The sequence below is a fragment of the Bombus vancouverensis genome, chromosome 16 (assembly GCF_051014615.1).
Source record: "Bombus vancouverensis nearcticus chromosome 16, iyBomVanc1_principal, whole genome shotgun sequence".
In the NCBI taxonomy this organism is placed as follows: domain Eukaryota; kingdom Metazoa; phylum Arthropoda; class Insecta; order Hymenoptera; family Apidae; genus Bombus; species Bombus vancouverensis.
This window is the reverse complement of record NC_134926.1, coordinates 5,221,302-5,235,187: the sequence shown is the minus strand read 5'-3', so window position 1 is coordinate 5,235,187 and position 13,886 is coordinate 5,221,302. Positions and strand designations below refer to the sequence as shown.

The 13,886-nt window shown below is 45.0% G+C and overlaps 1 protein-coding gene across 1 annotated transcript in view; it reads right to left on the bottom strand.

Annotated features, from left to right (window-relative positions):
• Nucleotides 1-2,237, bottom strand: part of LOC117154461 (uncharacterized) — a 184,414-nt gene extending 182,177 nt beyond the window's left edge. The window contains exon 1 of the mRNA XM_076625777.1: nt 2,160-2,237. The gene's annotated coding sequence lies outside the window, so the exon portion shown is untranslated. The remainder of the gene's footprint in view (nt 1-2,159) is intronic.
• Between the last annotated feature and the right edge of the window lie 11,649 nt (nt 2,238-13,886).

Genomic DNA, 13,886 nt, shown 5'->3' with positions numbered 1-13,886 from the left:
TGTCTTTGTACGTGGCAAGAAACAAACGCTGTATAGGCACTCGCAGCGTAAGTGCTAGATCCGTAGTTCGAAAGTTACTGCGCGTCGACTGGCATCGAACATCGCGAGGTAAACAGAACGTAAGGCACGTGGAAGAATTTCCACGAACCAGAGCCGAAATATTTCCCATTAACCGATCCGAGGGAAGGGCGAGCGGTAAGCGACCGAGCGGTATCGCGACAAAGGTTACAGGCTCATCTCTCCTTTTATTATTCTCGCAGCAGTCCACCGTAAAAATTCTAATTTCGCGAACCCTTTTTCGCGTGCTGCGCAGCCCGGCCGTATATCTATGCCGCTCCCTTATCGGACTTTATGGTCTTATATACGTTATACTTTATATTTTATAGCGTATACACCTTTCCGCCTGCCTCGTTCGCCTCGACCAACCCCCGTCTCGCGCATTCCCACCCCCTTCGGCCGCCTCCAACCCCTTGTTCGGTGGTTGCATGCACCTAGCGTTTCTCGAGGCGCGGATATTATGCCGCTGGCGTAGCCAGTCCGCTTCCTCTCTTTCTCTCTCTCTCTCTCTCTATCTGTGCGGGTTCTCGAACGCACCCAGCACACACGCGCTCCAATGTCCCGCGGTCTCTTCAGCGGCGCGGCCCGTTTTCGTTCCTCACCGCCGGCCGCGCGGCAAAAGAGAAACATTTTTCCGGGGCATTACTTTTATCGCGCGGCCGTACGTGAGCTGCGGCCCGCGATACTATCCGCTAATTAATTGCCATGCGAAAAAAGACCACGAGAGAAAAAATCACGAACCGCCGCCGGGGGGCGGGAAAAATTCAAATCGGAGGAGGGATCGGTTTCGGGACGGTGTGTATGCGTGTGCTGGCAACTCGGCCGAGTCTCGTGTCTACCGGCAGTTTTCGAGACGCGGCCAGCAGCGCGATACGTCGGACCGATGGAAGCGCGACTTTCGTCCGTCTCTCGCGCCCATTTCAGTCCTGCGATAACGAATAACGCACTGGCTAGTTCCGATAGGCGATCATCTAAATTACGACGAAGAATCTACCGCTTCGGTAGCCCATTTGCATCATGGCCCGCCCTACTTAAGAGGACTGGTCCTTATGACCATTACGGTTGGCGTAGGTGCGAGTTGTTCGTCGAAAATTTACCGTTCAAAACGATTGGTAGACGATGTTACTTGGCAAACATCGCATCTTACATTCTTTGTAACACGTCGACTGCCACGACACTCGTATTCGGGTGTCAGCAAAGTTTCTGGTATTTGAAGAGATATTCCAGAGGAAATAATAAAATTATTGAATTGTTATAAAAGTAATACGAAAACGGTTTATTAAAAAGAAATTATTTAGAATGTAAAACTTTAAAGCATTCTATACGTAGCTGAGGTCGGTCGGGACGATTTGGACAATAAGTTATTGTTTTCTTTAAATTCTTTAGTATCTTTGTTCGGTCAATTCAAAGTCTTTTATTTGCGAACGGCGATATTATGCTGACTCCGTCGAAGACAAAGATTTTTTGTATTTTCAGATGACCCTAATAATTTTGCAGCTAACTCTCTGAATATTCTAATATTCATATCCTTCCTTGTTGCAATTTTGCAAAACGTTTACAGCAGAAATTCCCAGAAGGAATCTGAATGCCAAGCTTTCTGTATTTGATTCCTTTTCTGATTGTGGTGGCATGAGAAACCATTTGGTCGGGATAATCTATACCGCACTTTCCTTCATTGTATTCGACAACAGCTAGTGGTTTTAATATTGCGAACAAACGAAACGAGAGATCGTTCTTAAGACCGCCGCTTTAACGACTCGGATTACCAAAATAACGATGGGAGCACGTAGCGGAGAACGCTTGGCACTGAGATTGTCTTGAAAACACGCGTGGCAGTCAACTTGATACCAGAGAAAAACAGTGAAAATTATTTATTTAAAAAAAATTATTTAGATGAAAATGGAAATTAAAAAATCAGTCGCAGAGCGCGTAATAATCCACGCTTGGTGATAGAAGACAGTCGCAGCGTGAATATAATAACCTAGCCTAACCTAACCTAACCCTCAAGCCTAAGCCTAACCCTCCACTAATCTCTCATGTTCAATTCAGATCCTAATGTACTTCGTCGCAGGTAGACGAGACAAATCCGAAAAGAAACTCACCGAGATGCAGGGAAATCTTCTACCAGCAAAACACCTCTACGAAGCGCGTATCTCGAACGGCGCTGCTCGACGTACCGTGTCCATCAGCTGCCAGTGAATTGCTGAAAGGAAAAGGCGAGAATTTAATTGCCGAGTGTGAAACTGAAACTAAAGCGTTAAAGGTTAAATCGAAGCGAGCTCTGAGAAGACTGAGAGCCGGATAATTACACGATATTGCGTATCGTGCTTCTATTTTCGTTATCTTTACATGTTCCGCTAATATCGCAACGAAGAAGAGGTCTCTCTTTCCTTTATTCGTAACACAGAGCTAACTAAACAAATAAATAAATAGATAAAAGAAAGAACACTGGGAATGCTGGAGGTACACCGGGTTGGTAAGAGGTCTGCACTAAAAACCGATGCACCACCGGCTGGAGGGAAAAATGTCCCGACAAACACGCGCGCAGATGGCGATCGATAGCCGCGTCAAGATTCGAGATACCGCGGCGGAATCCCGGCTCTCTCTCTCTCTCTCTCTGGCATCGATTCAAAGATGCTGCTTGGAAATCTAATCGCGCACGCGAAACGACTAATTACTCGTCTGACGCACCGTAATCCTGGCAGCGGAACTGACAGATAGCATTGAGAAGGTGCACGATTATCACTCGTCATTGGCCAGCGTGGCTTCCATGGTAGTCGATGTCATCTCGATATCGGGTTATCGTATCAGATATACACGTCCATATCCCGCAAGGTATTACGATTCACTTCGGCACAATAGATATTGTTGCCGGCTGACGTGTGACTGACAGACGCGGCTTTTGCCAATGCCTCTCAGAACCCTGCTCTCTCGTTTCCTCCCTGTTATCTCTGTTCGCGAAGGATATGGATTTCGGATCGATCGAACGTTGATTTAACCAACGCACCGCAACGTGCCAATGAATGGCCACGATCGAACGCGAAAGAACCTCCATTCTCCGGCGATGATCGTTCCGACGCGTCCAAATTGATGCAAGCGAACGTACCGCGGTTTCTACATGTTTCAGCAATAAGCTTTGCCAAACGAATATTCCACGGCTGTACGACGTCTCTTGGAACCGGCGAATCGGAACTACCCCAATCGCGACGTCTTTCTTTTCAAACAGCGCACGCTACCGCTGCCGAGCAGCCGAACACTTACTATTGGCTTGGCAACTAAGTGATTGCGGGTTTTGTCGTTAGGTGGTACTGAGAAAATCCGCAACCACTTAGTTGCCAAGCCAGTAGTAACGTTATGCGAATTTGACCGAAGAATGGAAATCAACGATGAATGAATAATTGGAAGCGGCGCTTGATATCTTTCTGTGGAATCAACGGGATACAAGTGTAAATGCGTTATGTATTAACAAGTATATTAAAGTATGAAAGCATGGAGATAATTTGTTTTAATATCTGCTGTATCCAATCAAAAATTCTAAGATTCTTAATAGACGCACCTTGGCATGTCACCAACGAAACAACAGATCGCGACCTTGAGATACCTACAGTTAAAGAAGAAATATCCAAATTCAGTAATAGATGATTAATAACCAGAACCCATTAGTTGTTCAATTACTTGACACGAAGGATCAGATCCGCAGGCTAAATAGGCATCATCCTTTAGATTTAAGGGGTGTCCTGAATTAAAATGTTCTAAAACAGCTTATTTTTTTGATTTTTTTTGAAGGGAAAGAATGAAATGAAATTATTGAAACTTCAAGTAAAGAAAAAAATTATAAGACTGTTTCATGGGCTGCAGTTTTCAATCGGCGTGAAAGATCCACCTTGTAATCCTTGATTGAAACGAAAAACCAAAAAAAGATTAAATTATTATATATTTTTCTTCTGGACGAACTAAAAAAAGGCAGAAAATGTGTTTTTTTAAAAAGAAACAATAAACTTCAAGGTGCTATAACAATTATTTAAATAAACATTTTCACGAACTTTTTTAGTTCTTCGAGAAGAAAAATATATAATAATTACGAGCTGAATCGTAAGTGAATAAAATAGGCTTAGAAATCTGTTATAATTTTTTTTTTTTTTTTGCTTCAAAACAAATTTTTTTCTATTCGTTAAATATATATGAAACCATACCTCAAAATTGAATAACTTAATTTCTAAAAAATATCACAAAAAGACTCTATTTTAGAACATTCTAATTCAGGACACTCCTTTAAGCATTAGATTCAGCTAGAATCAAACATACGATGATCATTTATTATTCACGTTAATGTACCACGTCAGAATAATTTATAATTCTCAACGAGAATTGATTGTAAACCACTTGCAAACAAAAATATCTGCTGTAGGTGTAGGAGCTAAGCTCGCCAGGCCCGGTCAAGTTTTTACACCGTCAGATTAAACAATTTTTCAATGTTTGTCAATAGAAATAATTTATATAAAGCTAGACGAACGAAAGAAATAAAACAACGAATGTACAATTTCGAAACCGATCGTTCGACTGGGACTGCTGACGTTAGCGATATATATCGCTGGCTCTTACTCAACATCAGATATTGCTCTTAATCCGCCCTGTAATTTGAGAGTCAAAGAATCTGTAGATAAAGAGCCTGAGAAGAAACGAAGTAGTCCTGTAAGAATTGATATTCCACAAACGCCTCTAAAATCTGCCTAATCGAGTTATCGCGTACCATTATACATAGCCATGGTCCTATTACGAACAAATTATTACATATTTCATGTAAGTTGTAATTTTATAATCGGAATATGTCTCGCGAATGAACAAATCTCTGAATACTTTCGAGAGTCAGCTTTTGCGTACGCGAAAAACTGTCAACTTGACTCTTAACGTAACAACTGTTAGGCATCCTTCCTCCTCTCCATATCGCGAAGACGTCGCAGACGAAGCACGTGTATCGTATGGCAAGTTGAACATCACAGCGACGTAAGCGAAGATTCGGAGAATCTCAATTCGCTCTTCTCGATCTCGACTCCGAGAAATACCATTAATTAATTTACCACGCCATTCTTCGTGAATTGAAAAAGGCTAATAAATTTTGTACAACGATAAACACGGCTCGTCCGCGTTTTAAGAAAACACTAGCGACGGTGCGGCGTCGCTGTAATTCGTACAATTTGCGATAGCCAGAGTAATATCGATGATACGGTGGACTATTTCGAAAAGCAATGGTCGGAAATCCGTCAGTGTGGATGGAACAAGGGAGAAGCGAGTATCGACGAAACCGGCCTGGCTGGTTACGAGTTGGTTCCTTTTTTCGTCGAGGCTGTCGATTCTCGGTCTCATTAGCTATTCCGCTTCGGATTCATTGCCATCCGAATGATATGACTAACCGTGCGCGACGCGCCGCTGCATTTACTGTCAAAATTCGCTCGGTCGCAATTAAAGCTCCGTAGCAGATACAGCGCGAACAAATATCTCGGTAGAAAGATAAAGCAACGTCTGGAAGGCGAATAAACGAATACGGAGGTGTCGTTAATCTTCGGAAAGACGATGTTTAACGTCGCTGCGGTTACACGCTCGGCTGGGAGCGTAGCCTTTCCGCTTCGATCTGGATTTTTTTTTTTTTTTTTTTTTGGCTGAAGGGTGCTGCGTGAAATCTATCTGCCGGTGTATTTCCAGCGAATACCGGTGTATTACACGGCCGAGTACATACAGGAGGAGGATGCTCGCATAGCATTATGTGTATCTGGCATCGTAGCTCGGCAGGGATGCGGCATAGGTGCAATCTTCGCACGCATCGACATGTGTATTTAAATTAGTCGCTCCTACGGTTGGTAGCTCTGAGTCCCGGGCTCCTCGGAGTATCGGGAATCGAGCTACACGCTACACGTTTACACGTATTCACGCACAAGCGGATGCACGCACACGTCGATCGACAGGCCTGTGTGCGTTCACACGTACAGGCGGCAGCGACGTGTAAGCTGCCCGGCCAGCTTGTATTCAAATTAACTCGCCGAGAAGCTGTTAATTAGCGGTCCTATTGCTACAGGCCCTTTCATTAGCGGCCCTCGCGCTTCGTTATCCGCGTAACTCTTAAATATCGGGGGCGCGCGCGCGCCCGTTCACGTGCCAACTGTATCGCTGCTTTCGAATTCCGTGAACCTCTCGACGCGTCTCGACGAGATCCAATCCAGAAGAAGAATAAATTTACGGCCAAGTGGGAACGGTTTTGTGTGTCGCGCGAGTCCAAGGACGAGCGCGGACACCAACCGTTCGACGATAAACGACGAAGAACGAGAACGGCAAGCAGAAACAGATGTCCCGACGGCAATAAAGACGTCGACCGCAACAAGTGCCAATCCCATCGGCCAATTTCGATCCTATCCGGCTGACGTCCGCGTACAACGTTGTTTTCTATCTCGATCCATCGGCGGAATATCGGGGCGTCATGCATCGACGTGCTCGAAACGCGCGCGTATGTAAATGGCCGGCCGCAGCCTGCTCGCTTAGCAGATACCCAGCCTCGATTACTTCTCCCCTTCGCGACAGCCTCGCTTCCTCGGCGACACTTCTCCTCGGCGTGAGTTAAGGCCGGCCCGATATCCAACTTCGAATTAAACGGCTGTGCCGAGAAAACAGCTGCCGCGGTGCGTTTCGATCGGATAAGCGGCTTAATTTCACCGCGAGACACCTTTCCAACGGATATCGCGTCGCGTCTCGTCGCGCAGTGCCGCGACCGGTGCATTAACGTCGCTCGGCGATCGCCCACGGGCAAAACGCGAACGCCACGTCCGACCGACGAAAACGGCCACCGTAGTCCCCGTCCGCCGTAGATCAACGTCGAATAACGCTGCGATATTCCGCGAAACGGTAGATACCAGTTCGACGAAGCGTTTAATATTTCCTAGATCGGACATGCTGCTTCTTTTCTGAACGCCAGATGCACGCCATATTGGTGCAAGAGACGCAGTCACGCCTATGATCTTCGTGGCGACGCGGCACGACGAATCAAAGTTAAATCCTCCAAGTAACAACCCCGTCAACAGAGGGTAGATGCTGTCTGTAGCCACGGAGATGCGATCAATATTATGCTTCTCTCTCTCTCTCACTTCCACCCTCTCCTTCTCACCCTCGTAATCTCCCTCTTTCCCTCCCCCGCCCCCAGCACCCTCGTTCCCACTCGCCGCGCAGTTTCTCTCCGGCCGATTATTCCGCTTCCTCCTCGTCCACCGTTCTCTCTGCCGTTTCTCGCTTTCTCTCTTCCTCCACCCTCATCCCCTAACCGACCTCTTGCCTGGCTGCCGCCCCGCCGTCTCGCTTCCGCGCTAGCGATGGCCTCAAAACGCGTGGCATCGCTTGAAACTCGTGGCACGGCCTTCTTTCCTCTACGAAAGAACGATCCAACTATCGTCGAGGATTCGAACACAAGCCGAGTGTGGAATTTCGTGGCGCACAGATCCAAACGAGTTGGAAAAATCTACCGGTCGAATCTATCGGCAAACGAATTTCCATCTACCGTTTTCAAACGCGTATTATACGTATTCGATGGCGGTCGTTTCCCAGCCAAGATTCCAGTTTCTCGACTTGTTAGATTTCAGGTTACGCGGAAACTTCTGGACGCGCAGAGCCTGACACCCATCGCTACTCCTAGACCTCCGCCTTCCGGCATCTTCCTCGCATCCTCTGCTCCCCGTTCCACCCTCTTTCTGCCTTCCATCCCGGTGCCTCTCGCGCCGGTTTCCCGCTCGTCCTCTCACCCTCGGCCATCTCGACCCACCACCTGTGACGTCACTATCGTGGGACGCCATCTTGCCATCAGACAACCAAGGCCTTCCGTTATCGTTCCTCTATATAACCGTACCCTGGCTGGCTTTTCCAACCCTCTCTCTCGACCAGCAATCTCGGCAAGGATTCCGCCAAGGATATCCTTGTCCTGCTTCCTGCCATCCCCCTGGCAACCCTTGCCTAAGTTGGCCCGCACCAGCACGCAAATTAACGAGATTACTCGAGGGTTTCCATTCCTTCGGGGATGACCTCCTCTCGTTCTCCGATTCACCGGCTCCTTTGTCGACGCGGACGCCAAACACCCTGCTCGGATCGTTCGCCTATTTCGAAACGCGTTTAGACCGTCGAATCTTCACGGATCAGATTCTTCTTTTATTTCCTTTTTCCCGAGAAGTTTGGTGGAAACGTTGGAAGCGAAGGAAACGTTGAGCGCAGAGACGGCCGAACGAAAGTCGGAGTTGGAGTTGCTTTGCGAATTCGTTCGGCTTGGAGAAGACGTTAGAATTCAATTAACGAAACGGCTAATTATATTGTATACGATACAGAAATGAAATATGATAGGACGAGTGTAACGTGCGCTGGCCAACACGCACAATGCAACGACTAGACCGCGGATTTTTATGCAATTTCATGTTTTTATGGATGTAGCTAAAAAGAGCGGAATTTATACAGAGACTTGTTCTACCCACTGAATATTACAATGAGCGCTTTATTTCAGGTATTTTAGGTATTTTCGCGTACCGTGTGCCAAGCCACGAATTGCTACGCAATTGTACATTTTCACGCTGTTATAGTTCTCATGAATGCATAAATATCGTTAAACATCGGCAGCCTGGTAATCACGTACGAACAGACTTTCCTGGACGAGGAACGAAGATAAACAAAAGACGATGGCGCGTCCAAGGCAAAAGCGTAGGATCGTCGAATGCGTTGAGCGAAACAGTGTCGATATTTCGTGTGTTTAATAAAACGTTGCTCGAAAAGGTATTGCGAAATGTTCGAGAAAGTGAAACGTGATTCCTGCGGGTTCCGACCGAATTAATTGCAACGATCACCTTCGCGGGAAGCATATTCGTTAATCGTATTCGCTCGGCAAAGAATATTCCGCCTCGGTGTGAGTTTGCGTCACTGTTTCCTCGTCTGTCAGCGTCGAAACGAATATTAATTTCCACTAATTTGAACGAAATGCCTGCGCAGCGTGGTAACGGCTGGCTAAGCAGAAACTTTTGCCGCGATAATTAAGAAAACTAACCGGAGGCAGAAACTTGCAAATAAATCATATAGCCAGCGACTCGGCAACAGAAGTAAAAAAGCTAGAAGATTGGCCGGACAGAGGGCGATTAAGCAACGAACAGGATGGATTTTCGCTGCGATTTCAAAGACGTTCGAATGGAAAGGAAAGACACAACTGGAACAGGTGTACAGCTGTGAAGCAACAACCAGCAACTTCTCTCGTTGCCGCACCTCCCAAAACACTTTCGACAAACGACAACGTTCGCTCCTCGCAGCTGTGGCCTTTGCCGTTATCGTTATCAACGATGAAAGAAGAAGAAAAGCAAAGTGCGAGTTTCAGCGCAAGTCCGCGTGTTCCCTGCGTTTCCTTTGCCCGGTGGGGACACGGCCTGTCAGCTTCCACGGAAAAATCGAGAAAAGGGGATGAAGCACCGGTCGAACTGTTACTCGAACTCGACCCCGGGTCCGCGCAAAGTGCTGCAACCCCCTGCACGGACGTCGTTGTTCCCGACGTCGACACACGAGTAACGAGCATACTGTCAGCCCTTGCCTAGGCAGTTGGACACAATGGCCAAGCAGAAACGTGTGTGTCGACTGCCTCCTGCCTGGTGGTGGAGGTGTGCGACAGGAGCAGCGGCAGCAGCCCCTAAACCTACCGCAGCCTCGCCGGTGCTTCGTGTGACAGGGGCGCGTGCCCTCACAAAGAACGCTTCAGGGATGACTCGAGTGTCGTCGTGGTGGTAGTTAAGCTTTATTGTTTCAACTTATAGAGGCTACCGTTCGTTGCGGAAGATCGCGAGAGGGAGAGGACGAGAGGGGTGGCCAGACCACACCGCGTCGGCCGACAATGCTTTCAATTTTAGCTCGCAAACTCCCTCACCGACCATCCAATAATATAACTATGGACGCCCCCATTGTTAGGCGCGCGCGCGCGCCTCCCCGTGCAGCCAGATCTTGAAACTGCTGCGGGATTCGGTTCGTAATTGTCTTGGCCGCTCGGATCTCCGCCACTCGATTCAGTTAACGCCTATTGGTGCGCGCCGACCGAAACCCGCTTCCTTGCTTTTCCGAGCTTTCCATTCCGAGCTCCTCGTTGCACCTATTAATACGTTTCATCGAAGTACAAGGTGTCTGAGTATCGATGGTACAAACGAGGAGATTGCAGGTGGAAAAGGTGCGAGCAGAGCGCATAGAATCCCGAGAAAATCCAACTTCAGATCGAACATTCAATTCAACTAAGATCGAAAGTTGGATGTTGCGACCTCTTCGACAAGCTTGTACCTGATGCGTGTCGCAAAGAGTAAACGAAGACGAGTATACTCGTCAATCAACACCTGAATACCTGTGGCTGTTATAATATGCAATTAAGTCCTAACGAAACGACTGTTTTATTTCTTAATTGTATTACCGACAGGCCTGGTCGTAACACGAAATATCGCCATTTATTCGCGACGAGTATACCCGTGAAAAACAGCCAACTGGTTTAACATTAGAACTACCGCGGTCAAATCGACTGGTTTTGCAATTTTATTTTAAAATTCCTACTTCATATTATATTTTTTCCAATTACAATGATGTAATGACTTTCGCAAGGATAACTAAAAGGATAATATAATGAATTTTATTTTGTTTTCTATGTATTCATACTGAAAATAATTTCGTATCGAGGCTACTTAAACCAATACCAGTCAAAATGTAAAAGGGTCCTGCAATCTGTTTATCGAACCAGTTTCTTCGTTTTGTACAACTTGCCACGCGTTTTTCAAATTTTTACCGCGTATCCTTCGATACGATGATGTCAGTTATCAGGAAAATTCCGGATCGATCGCTGGATCGCTAGATGCTAACGCTAGAAACACCACAGCAATCAAAACGACTGGTTCTACAATTTTATAAACGCGTCAACCCTCGTTTAGGGATCCCAGATGGATCGATAATACGAAAAATGTACTACGTAACGTGGAATTGCTTCTGTGAAGAAGTAATAAATCCATTCTATTATCACGTATTTTTTAAAGGCCAGTCATTTTGGTAAAAATAGCTTCGCGTTAACTATCTGCAGTTCTAGTGTTAATCGTGGAATAACGTAGGTGGTGTATACGTGGAAGATGCACGCGACTCGAACGGAAATTGGCAGAAAAAGCGGGGGAAGGAAACCTCTGGCGGTTGCATTAACGAACGCCGTTTCCAAAGTTGTCCTTCCACGGTCAGTTACTCTCCATAATCTGCGACATGCTCGGCGAGCTGTGAATTGAATTTCGCAAGGATGGCCGCGTGCCGACGCGCTGCGAAAGAGGAAGTTTCGCGGCCGATAGCTGCCGGCACGAACTGCGTGCACGCCTGCAGACAATCGGCCGGATAAGTTTCGCAACTGATTCGAAACATATGCGGTGTACTCGAAGCGAAGTGCACGCGGCATCTGTAGTAGCTGCGCGTGCCCCACAATGCGCACTCGTAGCTCGAGCACTCTTCCATCGTCCTCCGGTTATTTTATCGTTACCGTCGAGCCTCCGAGCCTTCGATCCCCCTCGAACGGACCACACAACGCACCAGAGGTCACAGGCCACGCTCGCATCCAACCAGTTTATCTGCCCTTTTTCTCTAAAACCTAATCACAATCGATCGTACGCGAAAGATCGACGGCGCAGGTTTGTCGAGATGATCTGGAAATCTCTGTTTCGTCTCTGTCGGAAAGTATCTCAAGTTTTCCATATATCCAACTATGGGGAACAGCGAGCAATCGCAACATAGAAATTCTTCGACGATTCCAATCGAAAACTCTATGATAGATGCACCTTGGTATGCTACCAACGAAACGATACATCGCGACCTTGAGATACTCACAGTTAGAAATATCTAAATTCAGTAATAGATATAACATAAGAATTAACAACCAAAAACCATTAGTTGTTCAATTACTTGACACGAAGGATCAGGTCCGCGGGCTAAAAAGACATCGCCCTTTAGATTTAAACATTAGATTCAGCTAGAATGAAATATACGATAAACACTTATTATTCGCGTTATAGTACCACGCCAGAATAATTTACTTGTAATTCTCAATGAGAATTGATTGTAAAATTCTTCCAAATAAAAAAAAAAGAAGTTTTTCATATAACGTTTCGCATATCATTACAAATGTTGAAGGTGAACGTAGTTATCTGCACACCCTGTATAATAGATTTTTACTGCTGTTAGATGCAACGTTTGGTAATTAATTAATATATCAATGAAAGTATTATGTATATAAGTATGAACGATGCGAATGGTTGAGTGATAAATATATATAAATATATATGTATATGTGTGTGTGTGTATTATCGCTCACAAGTATCTAGATAGATTTGGTCAATTTGTAGTATTTAACAAGATGTGAATTTGATCAAAAGTGTAGGAATTAACGATGAATTAATAATTACGAGCAACGCTTGCTACTTTTCTCTGGAATCATCGGAATATAAATCTGATACGTTACATATTCTATCTGATCTAAGCTAATTACTAAATTAAAAAGCATAGAGATAATTAATTTTAATAAGTTCACTATAGTAACGTACGAAGGGACAACGTTAAGGGGAAAAGGGGAACGTTAAGTTTCAGCATTTCTCACGGAAATAAAATGTGTATGTATAACGTCTTTCTGCAACTTCGTCTTTCCTCACAGACATTATATCGAAATAAAACTAAAAAAATTCCATTCTTCCCTTTATTCCGCATCGTTTCCAACTTTTGCTTCTAATTTTAAGTAACACGTAACGCATTAAATTGTAAAAAAATACAAGCTACGTTCTCCTACAACTAGCGCGAAACTCGGAAAATTGTTATTCAAATTAATACGAGATAACGACCAGCGACAAAAACGCGCGCAGGAGCATAGGAAAAAAAGTTAAACTCGAAATTCGATAAAATTAACATTTCCCCTTTTCCGCGTACATTTAACGTTATATGATGTTATATATTTGCTTCTAATAAATTTCACTGGTTGTACCAACATCGGCTAAGTCACCCTATCTGTGTATTTAGAATACGCTTCCTAATCTGCCTAAGCGATGCTTATGGAAAATGTAGAAATACCAAGGTTCAGAGAATAGAAGAAGCTTTTCGACAGATTCGCGAAACACCAGGAACCAGGAACAAGACGAAGATCTACGGATTCGCCTTGGAACGTAAGGTGGTCTCCTTGAACATCCTCTGCGAAGGTAATTAGATAACAGAAAATTAAAACAGAAAATCCGCTGCATCTCACGAACGAAGATAGATAAGAACATAGGTTCATAGGAACTTTTTTCATTGTTTTTAGGTGTACAATGTACGAAGTGGGTCCCACATGTTCTGTTACAGCCTGTATAATTGAAGTTCGTATAATACAATAGGAGCTCTCCGATTGTCCTCGCCGCCTATTATTTTTCGTTCATATAGTAAACGAGTATAGTAAGCGGTTGTTCGGATAGATGAATTCAACGAATATTCGTTAATCGCGCATTAATTAAAATTTCGTTCGGCTAAATGCAGTTTTACCGTAGGTATCGTTACACTCGTACGTAGCTGCGGTGATTACGAAGAATCAAATGATCGCAGTTTGATTTCACTGCAGTTTTGTAATTTACATATATTTTCTTATCAAGGATAGTATTATTATATTAGAAGTTGAAAACGCGCAACGAATGAGAAAGAGGTCACCAGTTAGCTGTTCTCGACGAGTATACTCGTCATGCGAATAAAAAGTAGTTACAACTCGTTTAAATCGCAATTTCACTGAAAGCTAAAGTATATTCGTAAATTTAATTTTG